This window comes from Magallana gigas, chromosome 3 (genome assembly GCF_963853765.1).
Source record: "Magallana gigas chromosome 3, xbMagGiga1.1, whole genome shotgun sequence".
Lineage (NCBI taxonomy): Eukaryota > Metazoa > Mollusca > Bivalvia > Ostreida > Ostreidae > Magallana > Magallana gigas.
The window spans coordinates 13,260,273-13,277,436 of record NC_088855.1 but is presented as its reverse complement, the minus strand read 5'-3'; the positions used below and the strand labels follow the sequence as shown (position 1 = coordinate 13,277,436).

Genomic DNA, 17,164 nt, shown 5'->3' with positions numbered 1-17,164 from the left:
TGTAAATCCCATATATAATATGAAAATCTGTTAACGACTAAACGAACGTATATTTGTGTCATCTTTTACACCGATGAATTACAATTTTATAAATTGAACGGGGCGTTATGATAACGAAAAGGACTTTGATTATCAAATGTTTTGATACACCCTTCCGTACAATTCTAAATAGCACGCCGGTTTTATACAAGTTTAAACATCATATTACAATGATTTTAATAAAACGAGAGGGTGTACAAAAACATTGGCAAGTTTGGATTTTATTTATACATGTATTTCGCCCAGAAGCGAAAATAAGTAAAATTCCTGAAAACGGAAAAATTCCAACGTATTCTAACTACTTATTTTATTTTTTCCATTTAATGATTCGTAATTGGCAAACAACAAACACAGTGGTCTCATTTTAAAAGAAATGCAAACACCTGAATATCACTATTTGTGTTGTGAACTAAAAATAAGATAACTACATTATATAAAAACATGTATACACACAAACATTAAGGTTTGCGTTTAATATCTAAACAATTGATATCTGAATTATTATTTTTTTTTTGCATGAATTGATCATACTGACTGTACATTTATGCTTCGTGATCTTTAATGATTTTAATTTTTTTGTTTCGAATTATCACATTTAATGAATAATATGTATAGTATGTGAAGAAACCATTAAAATGGTATAACGTCAGCCAAAAATATCTTTTGTAGCAAGTCATGATCTTCAAATAATATTTCATAGTATAATTAGCTATTTATCAAAATTCAATGATTAACTCGCTAACATTAAATGAATTTTATAGTGTAATATTAAGAACGATGGACTGAATTAATCAGTAGTATATATTCAAAGTGATTAACAGTTTTTTTTAAGAAAAAAAAGGAAAAGTACGTGTTGTTATATTATCATTTTCTTCATTTAGCTAACATCTTTTAACGATTAAAATACGTGTCAATAGCTACAATAAAGGACATACTTTCTTTTAACATTTTGATGTGTTATAAGCAATTGATTGCAAAAAATAATTAAATCATCGGGAAAATAACCAGGTACATGTGTATACTGTTGGATAAAACATTTTATTGGACACAACCAAATGAATTTGTAACACTCTTGTGCAATGAAGCACAAATTAAATACCACTATTGATTTAACGTCATAAATTATAAACCAATTTATTGTTTCACAAATCATTATTATCAATGAATCCGTTTGTTTGGAAAAAGCACTTATTTATTTAAGACAAAATAATTTACCATCATGAAAATCATCACATAGGAAAGCAGTACAAAGGGAAGTTATTAATCATATTCCTTTAGTTCCAAGTACAACTCGTATTAATGAATGGTACTTTAATAAAACTTGGTGTAATATTGGAACAAATCACCTGGTGTAGAACTAACCAAATAGACAACCCAATGAAGGTTAATATTTATCTAATACATTCAATAAACGGTATAGGAATTGGAATTTTGGTGTATGTTGTGCAAGGTAAGTTGCATATACAATTTACGATAAAATTCAAGTTCTTTTATTAAATCAACCATCAGCCTAAATGACCGTTAAAAGATTTATAAATACTATGATTACACACAATTAAACGATTTAAGATTCCAAAATATAAAGCTCAACATTCATATTGTTTGTAAAATGACCAATGATCAATAAAAATAGGACGATTTTTCATTTAAAAAACCATAAAATTTAACATTTAATGGCATTCAATTTGCCTTTTTTTATTTGTAGGATGTCCGATTGGATTTTTTGGTTACAACTGTACACAGCCCTGCAGATTTCCTAGCTTTGGTGAGAAGTGTCAGAGTGGATGTAACTGTTCTCGGGATTTATGTGATCACATTACCGGATGCACTAGTATCAAAGGCAAATTTAAGAACATAATTTTTACTATTTAAAGGGAGAGCATATAAATACTTAGGACAACAATTTACTAAAAATTGTATTGCACAGCATTAGACAATTTGCACTTATATCCCACCTTCACTCGCTTCTATCAAGATCAATTTAAAAAGGCGAAACATAAAGATTGCAAGTCTGCTGTTAACCCGGCTTTGTTTCGTTGAATTATCTATTATGTTGTTTCTAAAGGGGCCAAAGTTGGTAAACCAACAAATTGACAATATATCTTTTCGAAAAAAGGGAATGCAAAAGCGTAATTAGCTGAATTATCGAATCGTGCAGCTAATTTTAAAGTGTATGTTCATGCATTTTTGAATAAGCGTGTGAATAAGTGTGTGGATATATATGTCAATTCAATTTTGCTGGTTTATTGTAACTGGTCAACCAGCCAAAACAATTCTAGCTGTCAAACAATTATTCATGATTGAGGTAGTTTTGTTAATTATAAGTACTTTATGAATTGTTTTTTCAACTTTGATTGTCACCTTTTAAATTCACTCTTTTTTCAACCGTACTGTTGTGTTTATAATACTTTCAAACGATTTAGAATGCGATGATGGATACTATGGCCAGGACTGTATTTTACCTTGTAAGTATCCAAGCTACGGAGGAAAGTGCCAGCAAACATGTAACTGTATGCCTTTTATATGCAACAACATAAATGGATGCGAAAATGTTACAGGTATTGTATCTAATAGGAAACAAATTACAAAAAAGTTTGATTATTTAAAGCAATTGCTGTACATTTGTTGTCAAAATATTGTTTTGTTATAATCAGTTGTGTCTTTATGTCAATATCATAAATTGACATTTCATCAATATCATATTTAGAAATCACAGAAATGCTGACAACGAAACGTGAAGATGTTTTCAATTTTGAGTGGACGTTTTTTAATAAGCATCGAGAGGCCATAATCACAGGAAGTTGCAGTTTATTACTGATTATGGCGATGTGTGTATGGCTCAAACTAAAGAAATGCAATAAAAAGCCAAGTCCACATTTCGAGGAAAAGATTGACCAGCGTTTTGAATTATATTCAAGTCCATCAATCGACGACGTTGCGAGAGCTAGTTATGCAAGTCTTGAACTTGATGAAGTTTCTGATCCCGACTACGAAAACACACGTTTTAGTAACTCATCAATGATATAATAATGTCCACGTTTTCAAATCTTGATATAGTTTTGTTGTGCAATTGTCTCACTATAACGGTTTTATTTATCTACTGAAATCGTTGTGTGACACAGATTTGGTTTTAATCTAATGTTGAAACATTTTGAAGATTTAATAATACTAGAATTTGAACTTTCCTTTCATAATAAAGTGTCAATTTACTGTGTTTTAAGTATGCAACATGACAAATTCTGTTATATCATAACCAAATGTAAATGTATTTAATTTAAATGCATAATTATATACACATTTGTGCATGTTGTCTCGATAAAATATTTTAAACAGATTAAAACAATTTTAATTTTCCTTGTGCTACAAACCTCAAAGAGGATTTTCGTGGTGATGATTTTAAAAAGCCACTTCAATCTGATTTTCCGCATCAAGCCGTTATTACAATAAAAATCGAATGTGCTAGATTTTTTTCACGACAAGTGAATTTCGACGGTTCTAAACCGACTTTTAGATATAAAAATTTGAAGTCTGTCCTTGAAAACAAAATGTCATGACGGGACACTCTCTAGATTGGATAAGTGCATTTATGATGATTTATTTCCTTTTAGGCGTGCGCATTGCGTCAGCAATCCCCAGCTTTAGCTATATGTACTTACAGTGCGCAGTTGATCGGATGTCGACTGAAATTTCCGCACCAAAATGTGTGCATCAGAGAAATGTTCGCCCCCGTTTTTTTATTCGCCCTTGTTGTCAGCAGCCAGAAGGTTTTAAATCAAGGAAAGATAAAATGTCTCAAATTATCTCTCTTTGAGCACAACTTTGTTTAGGCGAATTTATGAGCAGACGAAACCGATTCAAAGTGAACAAAAGACGAAAACAACCATACATACAGTATCTTGTAACGATAGTTGATTTTGATCTTCTTTTCATTGAAGTGTAGTACACGCGTCCGGCGCACTAACCGCTTACCCATCTATGCAAGACAAAGTTACTTTCGATAGAGAACGGAACTTAGCCACTGGTAACTGATCGTTACTGCAGTTGGTGTGTCTTAAAACATTAAACATGATTCAGCAAGCACGAAGGATCAGTTAAGTTTTGGAAGAAGAGTTTCAGACTTATCCGAAATCTTAAGAAAATCTTCTTTTCCAATATTTATTTCGCTACCTTTGTGATGGACCCCTAAAAATTTTCATTTATCAATGTGTAATGTGAGAGATATGTTTGCTATGAGAAAATGTAAGAGGGAGCAGTACTCCCCCCCCCCCCCCCGCCCTAAGGCCAACACTGATACTACTTGCCGTCTAAGTTCTATCAAGAGGTTTTTTTACCTTGAAAATACTCAGTCTAACAATTACTTTTATCGATGCATATATTGTCTGAAAAGGTGATTCGTCCCAAAATTGAAAAACAAACTTAAAAGTACTTACTCAGATTTTTTTCTTTCCGGTATATATTGCTCGAGCAGGTTTGTAAGTAAAGGGCTGAGAAGTCTTACCGACAGGGTTTGTTAGTTTACATTACAACTAGGCGGAGGCATAGGTCGTGGCGTTTTTTCTGTTTGTTACAGAAAACAAAACATGAATGAATTAAATATTTGTACAATATTTGGATATCAACAGTTTCTTAAAATTTTAATTAAAATTAAACTTATTAAAAAAAATAGTTATGATTAAAAGAGGTACAATCATCAAACTATTTGAACTCTTTCATAAGTAGCAAGTTTGTAAGTAGAGGGCTGAGAAGTCTTACCGACAGGGTTTGTTGGTTTTACATTACAACTAGGCGGAGGCATAGGTCGTGGCGGTTTTTCTGGTTGTTACAGAAAACAAAACATGAATGAATTAAATATTTGCGCAAGATTTGGATATCAACGGTTTCTTAAAATTTTATTTAAAAAAATAGTTATGATTAAAAGAGGTACAATCATCAAACTATTTGAACTCTTTCATAAGTAGAACATAAGTACATTTGAAATACAGAACATTTTAAAAGTACCCCAGATGTGATATCACGAATATCCCTAAAGCCCCCAGTACACCAAGACAGGGTTTCATTACAATAAGATATCCCAAGGGGCCCAGTACATTAAGATTGGATTTTAATTACAATAAAATATCCCTAAGGCCTCCAGTACATCAAGACAGTGTTTCATTACAATAAAATATCCCTCAGGCCCCCAGTACACCAAGACCGGACTTCATTACAATGAGATAACAGTAAGGCCCCTAGTATACCAAGGCAGGGTTTCATTACAATAAAATACTCCAAATTGTATAGTATTACGTTATTAGATAAAAGTAGCAGTAACTCAGTTTTAGCAAATCAAATACAACTTACTGGTTGTCTTTTCATTGGTGTCTGGCACCTCTAGTTTGATTTCCTCGCTGTTGCATTCAACCGGGGAGTCTACGTGTATTACATAAAAGTAAAGATATTTAGCAACATATCAGCACATTGCCTTTCAAAGAGTTTGTATTCAAATAATTTTGATCTTATATAACAAATAAAACCTGGAAATTTTTCACATTTAATTTATTAATAAATATGTAATGATTGTATCTTTTTTCGTCTACAGTTATTCCAAATGATAATTGAAATTGTTTTCCAACTGTTCCGTACAGTTGGATAAACACTGAAGTTTAAGATCTATGTGAGATTTTTAAAATAATTTCACCTCTTTTATTTACAGTGTGTGTTACACAATCTGTAAAAATAAGGAATGAGTTGAATTAATTTGACGAATTCCATACCAAGGCGTTGAACAGTTACACTCAATATAGTAAAAAAAACGTACACATACACACAAACAGTGCTAGCTCGTACGTACTAGTAAACATTGCCATTATTAAAAATTAAGTTAAAATTGGCTGAATAGCAAAAAGAGTATACGTGATGTAACCGCTGGAAAACCAACTGTTGGTGATGTTAATAACATTTAGTTCATTTTTGCATTAAACAACTAGATGCTGTCATTAGACAGTAATACCTGCACCAAGTGTTTGCCCCTAAATAACACTGTTTAGTACCAGTTTAATTAAAAACGAAGGCCACATGCAAATTCCGGTAATACATTAAAAAAATTATAATTTGCATAACTGAAGGATGAGATCCCTTCCCATATGATAATACACATGAGCAGCACTTTATGTGCAATTTTGGGTTGAACTGTTTGCATGTGAATTTTAGTTAATCAATAATCTTTAGTTAACATTTCATGTCATAATAAGTATAATGGTCTAAATAATTATTACAAACAAAATTAAATTATGCCTCCTCTCTGCGGCGATTGCCGGTGTAATGAAGAATAATGACCTCCGTAGAATAATGACCGGGGGTCATTTTTCTACGTAGAATAATGACCCTCCTAGCTGAAGAATAATTGGATTTTTCTGAAGAAAAAAGACCCAGGGGTTATTTTTCTTCATGTTAAACATGAAGAAAAATGACCCCATAAAAAAATGACCCCCTCCCCGTAAACATAAATAGAAATTGGTTACCCCGTATCCAAGATATGACTTTGAAATTACCTAATTTTTCACTCTGTTTAACTGATTTTGAAGTTATAAACACCGAACTTGTGAATAAATCGCTGTATATGTCCGTAGCAAGTACGCGCAAAACACTCTGACATTGCCACAAATTGATTGTTAACAGTTACGTTACTTCTCTCGTCGACATACGGCGGGAAATGACGCAAATAAAGAAAAATTCATACACAATGTGGATATTGTGTGATAATTAACAATAATCATGAAAGAATAATTGTTGTAATGATATACACTGTAAGCAATATTCATTGGTGAATGAATTGTCAATCGAAGAATGATACATGTATATATCTTTATGGAAAAAGACTAAGGGGGCAGGTAACGTAGGAATATGAATATATACTTCTTATTTACATTTCTTGGGGAAAGTGATTTTTAAAAAAAATCATTCTGCGTTAGTTTTGTTTTCTTCTACCTAATACATGAACATCAATATTCTAAACATTTGTTGTAATGTTGTTTTGTGATCATGAATAGACTTTATTCTTTTAGAGCAAATTTGTGAAGAGAGCCTGACCATAGTAAATCTTAATAGATAATAAACACTGATCGATTATCATAAGAAAATATTGTTTCTTAAAGCGGTTAGGGCCCATGTTAGGGGTTTATATCCCGCTTGATTTTGATCACACGATCTTTATTGTATCCAAAGTTACCAATGCTCATACAAACTATTGAAGCATTAATCATCTTGATATTAACTAAACTTACTAAAGTATGCCGAGGATAAAGTAAAATATATTTTCTGTACGAGTACTCTCAATACTTTTACGATTTTCCTTATTGACCATTAACCTCTACTGGCGTAATGGCTGCTGTCAGTGCCTACTAACTTCAGCTTGGTTATAATGCCTAATAGTGGAGTAAACTTTTCATAATTTTGGTTTCATCATTAATTCTGCTTAGTAAAAGGTAACTGACGACGAGCAAGAATTGGCACTTCCTTCCTGCTGAATCTCTGAACTAGTATACCCAGCAGTTTGTATTGTGGAAATCCTCAATGCAAGTATAATTCATGAACAATATGAAGAATATAGAAGATGCGACGACGAAGCGCGAAGATGCGAAGACGAAAGTGCCAAGTTGCGAAGGTGAAGAAGTGATACTACTATCGCTTCTTCGCCTTTGCAATTTCGCACTCTCGCCTTCGAATCTTCACGCTTTCGCCTTTTTAGCTCACCGAGACGAAGTCAATGGGAGCATATGCTATACCCCCGGTGTCGGCGTCCGGAGCTGGTTAAAGTTTTAGTTGCAGCTCCTATATCTAAGCTATTAATTACTTGTCCTCTCTTCACCAAAATTACATGGATGATGCATCTGGACCTACTGAATCTGGTTCCTAACTTTCAGATGCTGGAGGAGGTTAAGATTTTTAGAGCAGGTTAAAGTTTTTGTTGCAGGTGCCCTCTAATGATTATATCTTAGTTACTACTGGTCCTAAATTCATTAAACTTGTATGGATGGTGCGTCTTATGATACTGATGCACCTGACATGCTTCAATGCTGAATCAGAGCTATAGTTTTATGATTCTTGATGAGGTTTAGTTTTTTGGAACAGGTCACATGTTTTATAGATGATAGCTTGCATAGTTGATTTAACTTTATTATAAATGAAACGCAGAGGTTGCTTTATATGCAGAGCCTGATCTCCATTATCAAGGATGCTAGAGAAATATCCTACCTCACTCAAACCTGCTTGAAAGATAGATGTGGTTGTTGTTAAATGACGTAACATGATTCCTATGATATAGTATTGTATGATTTGAAACACTATTGTTAAATAAGATACAATATAATACCATATGTTATATTGTAAAACGTTATATGATACGATAAAATATTTTATCAATTTTTTTGATATTTTATGATATGATGTTGTATCATAATATTGTTATGCATAGTATTGATTATTATGATACAATATTGTATAAAATTATATTGTATATTTATTAATTATTTAATCACATGATACTATTACATATGATATTGCAATATATAACATTGCATCCTATGATATTATATTGTATATTCTATGATATTGTATCATACAGTATTGTATAATATGATATTGGTTTCTGTAATATAGAATTATATGACATGAAATTGTATATATGATATTGAAATATTATAAAATATCGTATCCTACGATATTGTATAATATGATATTGGTTTATATGATATATTATCATATCACATGAAATTGTATTTTATGATATTCAAATATATATTATTGTATGATACAAAATGTATAATATGATTGTATCATATAATATTTTACTTTATCCCATGATATTGTATCATTTATATGACACAATGTTGTATCAAATTATATTGTATTATAAAATACAATTTCATATAATATATCAAATATGAAACAGTATCATACAATACTATATCATACTATATTATACAATATAATATCATATGTTTCAATGTTATGATGTATTATTGTAGTATGGTATTGTTTCAAATAATACTATATTGTATTATGGTTTATGATATTCTATTATTTGATCAAATACAATTATAATGTATAACACATTACAATGCCATATCATACATTACAATATCATATCACAATTTTTTACGGTATTCTATGGTAATATATAATATATATTGTAAGTTTGATAGGATGCAATTTTAATTTTATATTATTGTATTGATTAACATATGAACATATGTACGATATTGTATCAAAACAGAATCCATGAATATCCAAGATCATAAAGGATGGTTTTCATATAATATGATAAAGGTGGTCTCATAAAGGTGATGCCTCATAAAAGTGATGCCTCGTCTCGGTGAGCTTTGTAATCTGTGATTACCTATGTTTTATAATTGCGGAGCTCTCCATCGTTTAAAGGGTTCCGAGGCATATTTTGGATTTTTTTTTTATAGAATTAATAAAAATAAATTATCAAGGGGGATAGGGTCAGGACTCCCTCTCCCGTTTTACTGCGTAAAATTAATAATATTGAATTTTCCGGGGGGCGGACCCCCTCTCTCCCTCTAGATCCATGCATGAACAAGGGATGTCGCATAATGAAATTAGAATGTTACTGTGTCGGTCCACGGCTGGTAAGTGACAGGAGTCTAGAAGTGCATATGTACACATTGTGGCGGACATTAAATTTTGTGTGGAGTAGATAATGATTAGGCATAGCCAGAGCTGGTAAACATATATGTTACATGTACACATTAAAATATTTATAAACATTCATAGTAAGCGCGATGGCCTATCGCATGCGTACCAATAATAGCATGGATTAATCGAAAAACCTTGGCGAGTACGGTGCCTGTATTAAAATCTATGTAATCGACCGAGACTTGCTGAATGCAATCAAAAAAGACGAAGGCGAAAGTGCGAAGATGCAAGGCCAGAGTGCAAGTTGGGAAGGAGCGATAGTAGTATCGCTCCTACGCCTTCGCACATTCGCACTTTAGGCATCACATCTTCGCGCTTCATCGTCGCATCTTCGCACTTTTGCTCCTTCGCCTTCGCACTATCGCCTTTGCAACTTAGGTCGAAGTGGCCCTATCGGAACACCATAGATATATGTAAATGTAATTGTTAAGATAACAACCATACCCCGATGCAATACCTCAATATCTTGTTATAACGGAAGGATTTTTATTTTCTAAGATATACCCCTTCTTTCACTTTAAGTTTATTTGAATATGAATTATAATTTCTGTTACTTTCTGTAAACTGCAGCAGTAAAAATTACAATAGTGTAAAAACTATTTCACAAATAATAAAAACATATGAAAAACTTTAATCTATAAGGGGGTCATTATTCTACAGGGGTCACTTTTCTTCATGTGGAGTGTGCTCATTTTTATGAAAATGACACTTATTCTTCAGGCAAAGGGGTCATTTTTCTACGTAGAATAATGACCGGGGGGTCATTTTTCGGGGTAGAATAATGACCGGGGGGTCATTATTCTACGTAGAAAAATGACCCCCGGTCATTATTCTACGGGGGTCATTATTCTTCATTACACTGGCTTTAGATTTGCTTCTGTGTTCCTACATGTACATTATCGTGTGCACGGATTTAGAAAAGGGGTGGGAGTGAGGGGTCCAGACCCTTCCCCACCCCCACCCCCCACCCCATGAAAGTTCATTTATATCAATAGTAAAATTAACAAAAATACACTTCGGACTCCAATGCCCTTACAGACATTTATTGCTCTATCCCATTGGGCTTCAGTGTAAGGTATTATTATTTTGGGGGTAAAATGTTAGATTTATACTTTATTATATATTTCAATAGGAAGTATGCATCACAATATGCAGGTGTCCTGCACAACCTTAAAGCTGTTATTTATCTAATAAAATAGTGAAATGGGTTTTGAAGAATAGGTCATAAAAATACATGCATGTTACAAATAACTGATCTTTGTCTGAAGTTACGTACACAACACATGTGTGGCAACGCACTTTGAAAAAATTACGCACTTTGAAAAAAAATTTAAAAGTGCGTTAAATTTTGGACCAAATTAACGCACTTTGACAATTTTTTTCAAAGTGCGTTAAATTTTGGACCAAGTTAACCCATTTTGAAATTTTTTTTCAAAGTGCGTTAAGATGGTACATCAACATTTTTGAGTATCGACACTCTTAACGCAGTTTGAAAAAATGTGTATAAATCACAAATTCTGGAATTGAATTTCTAATTTATTGATAGTATGACGATTTGTTCACACTGGTGAATCTATAATTTACCGTATTTGAGAACGGGGATAGTGGTGGGGTGGGGGTTAACCAAAGATACCGGCCAATCACCAGTGCATCATTTACTTGATTACAGGAAGAAGGACCCCTACCCCTCATTTTCCTTCATAAAATAGGATATTCAGCAACTTAAACGCTTAAGGGCGGAAAAAGAAATATGCTGTTTTAAATTAAGTACATGGAGTGATATTGGAAAAACGAGCTTGCCAAATAATACCGGTATTACCTCCATTGGTATGTTAAAGAATTTAAAAGAGTTTCAACATTCTGTATTTATTTTCTAATCAAATAAATCACTTAAAATTTAAAAGAAATGACATTAACAAACATTAAATCATTATAAACTTAAAATTAGCATTAGGATGTGGGTTTTTTCCCTCACACTGATCTTCTAAAAGATCATATTGTTTTTGATAATCATATCTAACGTATCCTTTTATCACATTATGTTTGTTTACAAGCACATGCAATAAGCCAGTTAAAATATGTTATACATTGATCTCCATTATCAGTATATACAAATCATATTCGTTCTTGCATAGCTCAATATACCTGATAACAAGTAAAGTCGCTGCATACTCAAAATAGGAAAATGCAGTTGCTAAGCGATGAAGTTTATGTCATATTTGGATAATTCAAATCTCCCGAATTGTTCTTTGTGTGTAAATTGTCGATGTTGTCTTATGAGAAAAAAAATTCTCATATAGAAACTGTTTATCGAGTTAGCTGAGAATGCAATGTGTTCTTTTTTAAATTAAACTACACAAGGTTAAAACAATCATTTATTGTATATAAAAGTATCAATTATTTTGACTAAACCCTGAACAATTTTTTTTTCAAAGTGCGTTAATATATCGACAATATCAACGCACTTTGAAAAAAAATAATTTTTTTTCAAAGTGCGTTGACTTCGTCCCAAATTAACGCACTTTGAAATTTTTTTTCAAAGTGCATAATTTTTCAAAGTGGGTTGTAACAACATGTGTACATGTCTCAACAGCGTGTACTAGTTTTACCCAGCTCTTCGATTTGATGGATTCACGTGGTGTATACATACACCTATGTGTTCTTCATATGCAGAAGAGGATGAGTAAACATGCACAAACATTTCTTTTGTGATGATCAGCTAAAGGGATTCATATTGTGCTCTAATTGGATTATCATTATGATGTTGACCAATATAGTACATAATACAATGTACATGTGTAGCAGCACAATATTATGAGAGACCGGTATGTACATAAGTATTACATTCTCTTTTTAAATAAATGGTCTCCCTTTACTAGCATACTGTATCTTAATCTTTTAATATTTAAATAAGCTTATCATCGTTACCTATTCTATCGCATTTGTAAAGTTTCTGTCATTTTTATTGCAAAAGTTATTTTTTCATTTGTCAGACTTACACTATTGAGTTGACCCCATATTGACCCTGTAACAATTTTTGATTTAAATTGTGTATTACATGTATAAGTAAGTGTAGAGACTTATCATTTTTATGTGAGTTATAATAAGAAGGAAAGGGTCTTTCTTTCCTAATGTATAATAATACATCAAATACAATGTAGGCCATGACCCTATGGGATTGTTCTGACTCCATGAAACAGGAAAATACAAAATATCTTCTTATGTCATTATGATGCATCAAATGGTGTACAAAGTACATGACCCCAAGGTGTTGTCTTTTAAACCCCCCCCCCCCCCACCCTTATGAAATAGGAAATGATAATACACTGTAGATTTTGATAACTTTTGAGATCCTAGAAATAATAAAGTATTTTATCTTATTCATTTGTAGTGTTTGATCCATGTGGGTAATTTCTAGCCTAATGATGACACTGCTTTGTTTAGCAGACTTTACAATTGCCCCAAATAGGCAAATACACATGCACATAACATTTTGTTTATAAATTTCAAAAACTAAATAAAGCAATTTCAAAAATGTTAATGTGCATTAGGAGAGAAAAAGATATCAAGAAATGATTTAAGATTTGCTACTGTACACATGTGAGAATGTAAGAAGACTGAATCTTTAGAACCAGGGTTGATGGGGTTGTGTGGATATGGAGTATAAACATTTATAATTTGAATCATTTATTGTTATTTATTTTAACTTGTCGATGAATATTAGTTATTGATCCAAAGGTTGAAATATGACTTCTGATCATATCTCAATAGATCATTTGTCAATTATGCAAGGTGTAATGTGATTATTTTTTTTAAGAATAACATTTCTTACTAGTTTGTAAAACTTTTAGACCACGAATGATATTTTGATTTTAATAGATCATTCGACAATGAAAAAAAGTGTAAATGTATTGTTATTTTCATTTTAAACATAAATAAATGCAAGTTTTTTTTTCATGTTATCTATAGTTTGAGGAGGAATACATGCTTGGATCCAGAAAAATTTCCAGGGGGAAGGGGGAGTGACAGTTTATATTTGAGTTTGTTTGGGATGGGGATTCCAAGTCATATATTTGACAATTTTTTGATGTAGTTTTAGATAAGACTAGGCAATACTACAGTCATGAACATGAATAGTATAGAACAAAACACAAACTGATATATATATATATATATATATATATATATATATATATATATATATATATATATATATATATATATATATATATATATATATGTATATATAGAGGATATCTATATTGTGTGATTTTATATTTGCTTTATCCAACGAGTTGAAATGGTGTATATATTCGCGAGGCTTGCCGAGCGAATATAATTATTTCAACGAGTTGGATAAAGCAAATATAAAATCACATAATTATAGAAGTTCTATTTACATGTATCTCATACAATTTGATTTATATTATGAAGCGTTTGAGACAGTCCCTTATATGACCCGAATTCATTTTTCAAAGATCAAAGACGATGATGCAACGTTGTGTTATGCGGTTATTGTGACCTTGCGCAATACAATTTAGTACGTCATTTCTGATATAAATCTTAGTGTTTTGAAGTAAAGTTTCACTGAAATAAACCTTGAAATAATTTTTCAGCTCTAAATAATTTTTCTTAGAGCTTATTTACTTGATTAAATAAAAATACTGAATAATCAAGTTTGTTGACGTAAACAAAGTTGGGAATGCTGGTTAGTTTGAATTGACTCGAACGAGGAACGGTTGTTGATGTTTTATAAAACAAACACTAGGCCTAGCCTAATGATTGGAAATTGAAAAAAATGAATAAGGATTCTTACTGGTGGTGGAATAAAAGTCTAATAAACATTATTTCGGTAAGTTATTGTATGTATATGAACATCGCGTCGTCAGGATGAACTTGATAGACAACGTAATTTGCAGTTTTATAAACTACACAAAGCAAATTGAAAGTTGGAAAGGGCCTAAACTTATGAATAAAATCTTGACAAACAAGACAACAGGGTCTTTTGGTTACGGTTATGTATATCTTTGCAAAGAAGTGGGGGGAGGGTGCTAAGCTCCCCCCTTCCCCGGTTCCGACGCCTGTGCTACGCAGTTATTTGTTTTCCTTCATATCGGAATCTAAATTTTTGACAAAATCCATTTAATATCAATTTTTCTAGTAGATAAGATAAGAATAGTTATTTTGAAAGTACTAGCAAATCTTCGAAAGTAGGTCACTGAAGCGTTTAAGCGAGGGGCTGTGTCAAAAGTAGTTCGGACCGGAAGTATTTGATAAAGCATCACCCGTTTGATATAGCAAATGTTTATCACACGGGTAATATACACCACACGTATGAGATAAATATATATATGTAAGTGTACATAGGAAGTATTACAAAACATAGATGATAGATCTATATCTGGGTTCTTAAATTGAATCATACATCAGGTACATATATTATTGTTTCTTTGTTCACGACATTTCAGATGGTATGTAGGTCTTGACATGATCCCAAGTGCTCTTCCTGAAATTATCAAATATAAAAACCATTGAGATTCCCACCTTAATCCATGGTGCATCAGATCATTATGGAATTTAAGTCATGACCCTAAGGGGTCATCCTGACCTCCTAAGAATCAGAAATTGCCAATTATCTTTAAATTATTGATGTTTGATGATCCTATCTCTATTTAATCTTTATTAATAAGTCTCCCAAATGAAATTTGGAGACTTATTGTTTTTATACGGTTCTTATTACATGTATACTTCTTCTTCTTCTTTTTCTTCTTTCCCCCTCTGAACTTGTTTCTCAGAGATGGCTGAACAGAATTGTACAAAACTCTAGGATACAATAGGCCTGCATATCTAGTTGTGCATTCTATTTTTTCTCATTTGGAAACCACTTTTCGGGGGGGGGGGGTCAACAGGGTGTGGGGTCTAACATTGAACCATATGGGAATAATCGTTGACTCTATTGTAAATGGTAACTTGAGAACGGACAAAGATAATAATATAGGGTTTTCATAATCATATATTGACTGTTACTGGCAATATATAGGGTTTATTAGATCTGACCCCTGGGGTCATCCCCACCCCCAGGAATTGGAAATTACCGTATATATCAGAAACTGTTATAATCATTACTCCTAAACCAAATATATTCTTGTTCCTTATATCAAGGGGCATCAAATGTTATGTAGGTTATGGGCCCTGTGGGTGGTCCTGACCCCCTTCGAACAGCAAGTCCCTTATTATCTTCAAAATAGTTGAGATCCCCACCCTTAAATCATATATATATTCTTGTTCCTTGTGTCAAGGGGCATCAAACGGTATGTAGGTCATGGGCTTAGGGGATGGTCGTGACCCTCCTCGAACAGAAAGTGCACAAATATCTCGAAAACGGGTGAGATCCCCACCCTCTAACCATATACATTCTTGATCATCAAAGGGCATCAAACGGTATGTAGGTGATGGGCCTCAGGGTTAAATTTAATTTTTCAAAACCGTAATGCACATCTATCGAACATTCCTTATCATATCCCAAGATATGATGTGTCTATCCATTAAATCATAAGAGGAGTTCTAGGATCTGTGGGGTTTTTTGAGTGATAAACGTCAATATTCTACTACTAGTGGACTCCCTGGATGAAATTTAATTTTTTAAAACCTTATTTCACATCTATAGGACAGCCCGAATTATATCCCAAATGATGACGTAGCTACTCCAAAAGTTGTAAGAGGAGTTCTGGGAACCATACTTTTTTTTAGCAAAAAAAGTCATTTTTTGTTGCCCACTGATCCCCTTAATTAAAAAATTCTAGAACCTGATCACACTTCAATTTGACACCCCCAATCATATTCTAGAAGACCATTTGGCTACTGTAAAAAAATGACGTTTTTGAAACCAGATTTAAACAAAAAGAGAAGTCATTCTTCAGCCATTAAATGACCCTCAGGACAAAATTGAAAATTCCGAAACCTTATTGCGCATCTATAGGATACCCTAAAACATAATTCAAGAGATGATTTGTCTACTGTTGAAAATGTAGGAGGAGTTCGAGGAAGAAGGTTTTTTTGTGTGAAAAAAAAAACGTCATTTTTTACCAATTATTTGACCCCCAGGACTACCATTTTTGAAACCTTTTTACAAAAAAAACATGACACCCCAAATCAAACTCCAAGAGTTCAGTTTGCTGGTTTATAAGATGTAAGAGCAGTTTGAGAAAGTAAAACGTGACAGACCGACGGATGGACAGACGGACGGAACAGGGTAACAACAATATACCCGAACTTTCTTTAGAAAGTGCGTGTATAATTACTACAAAAGAAGACTGTAACGCGCCTAGCATGTATTATATATTTAATTAAGATTAATAACTGTTATATATTTATCAATAAAAATAAATTGAATGAAAAGTACTGTTGGCATCCTCATCATTGTCTTTTA

At 32.4% G+C, this 17,164-nt stretch overlaps 1 non-coding gene across 1 annotated transcript; it reads left to right on the top strand.

Annotated features, from left to right (window-relative positions):
• The first annotated feature begins 870 nt into the window (after positions 1-870).
• LOC105327192 (uncharacterized) lies at positions 871-3,599 on the top strand. Its single transcript, XR_010711819.1, has 4 exons — positions 871-1,489; positions 1,745-1,879; positions 2,463-2,597; positions 2,747-3,599. It is a non-coding gene; the product is annotated as an uncharacterized protein (transcript).
• The last annotated feature ends 13,565 nt before the right edge of the window (positions 3,600-17,164 follow it).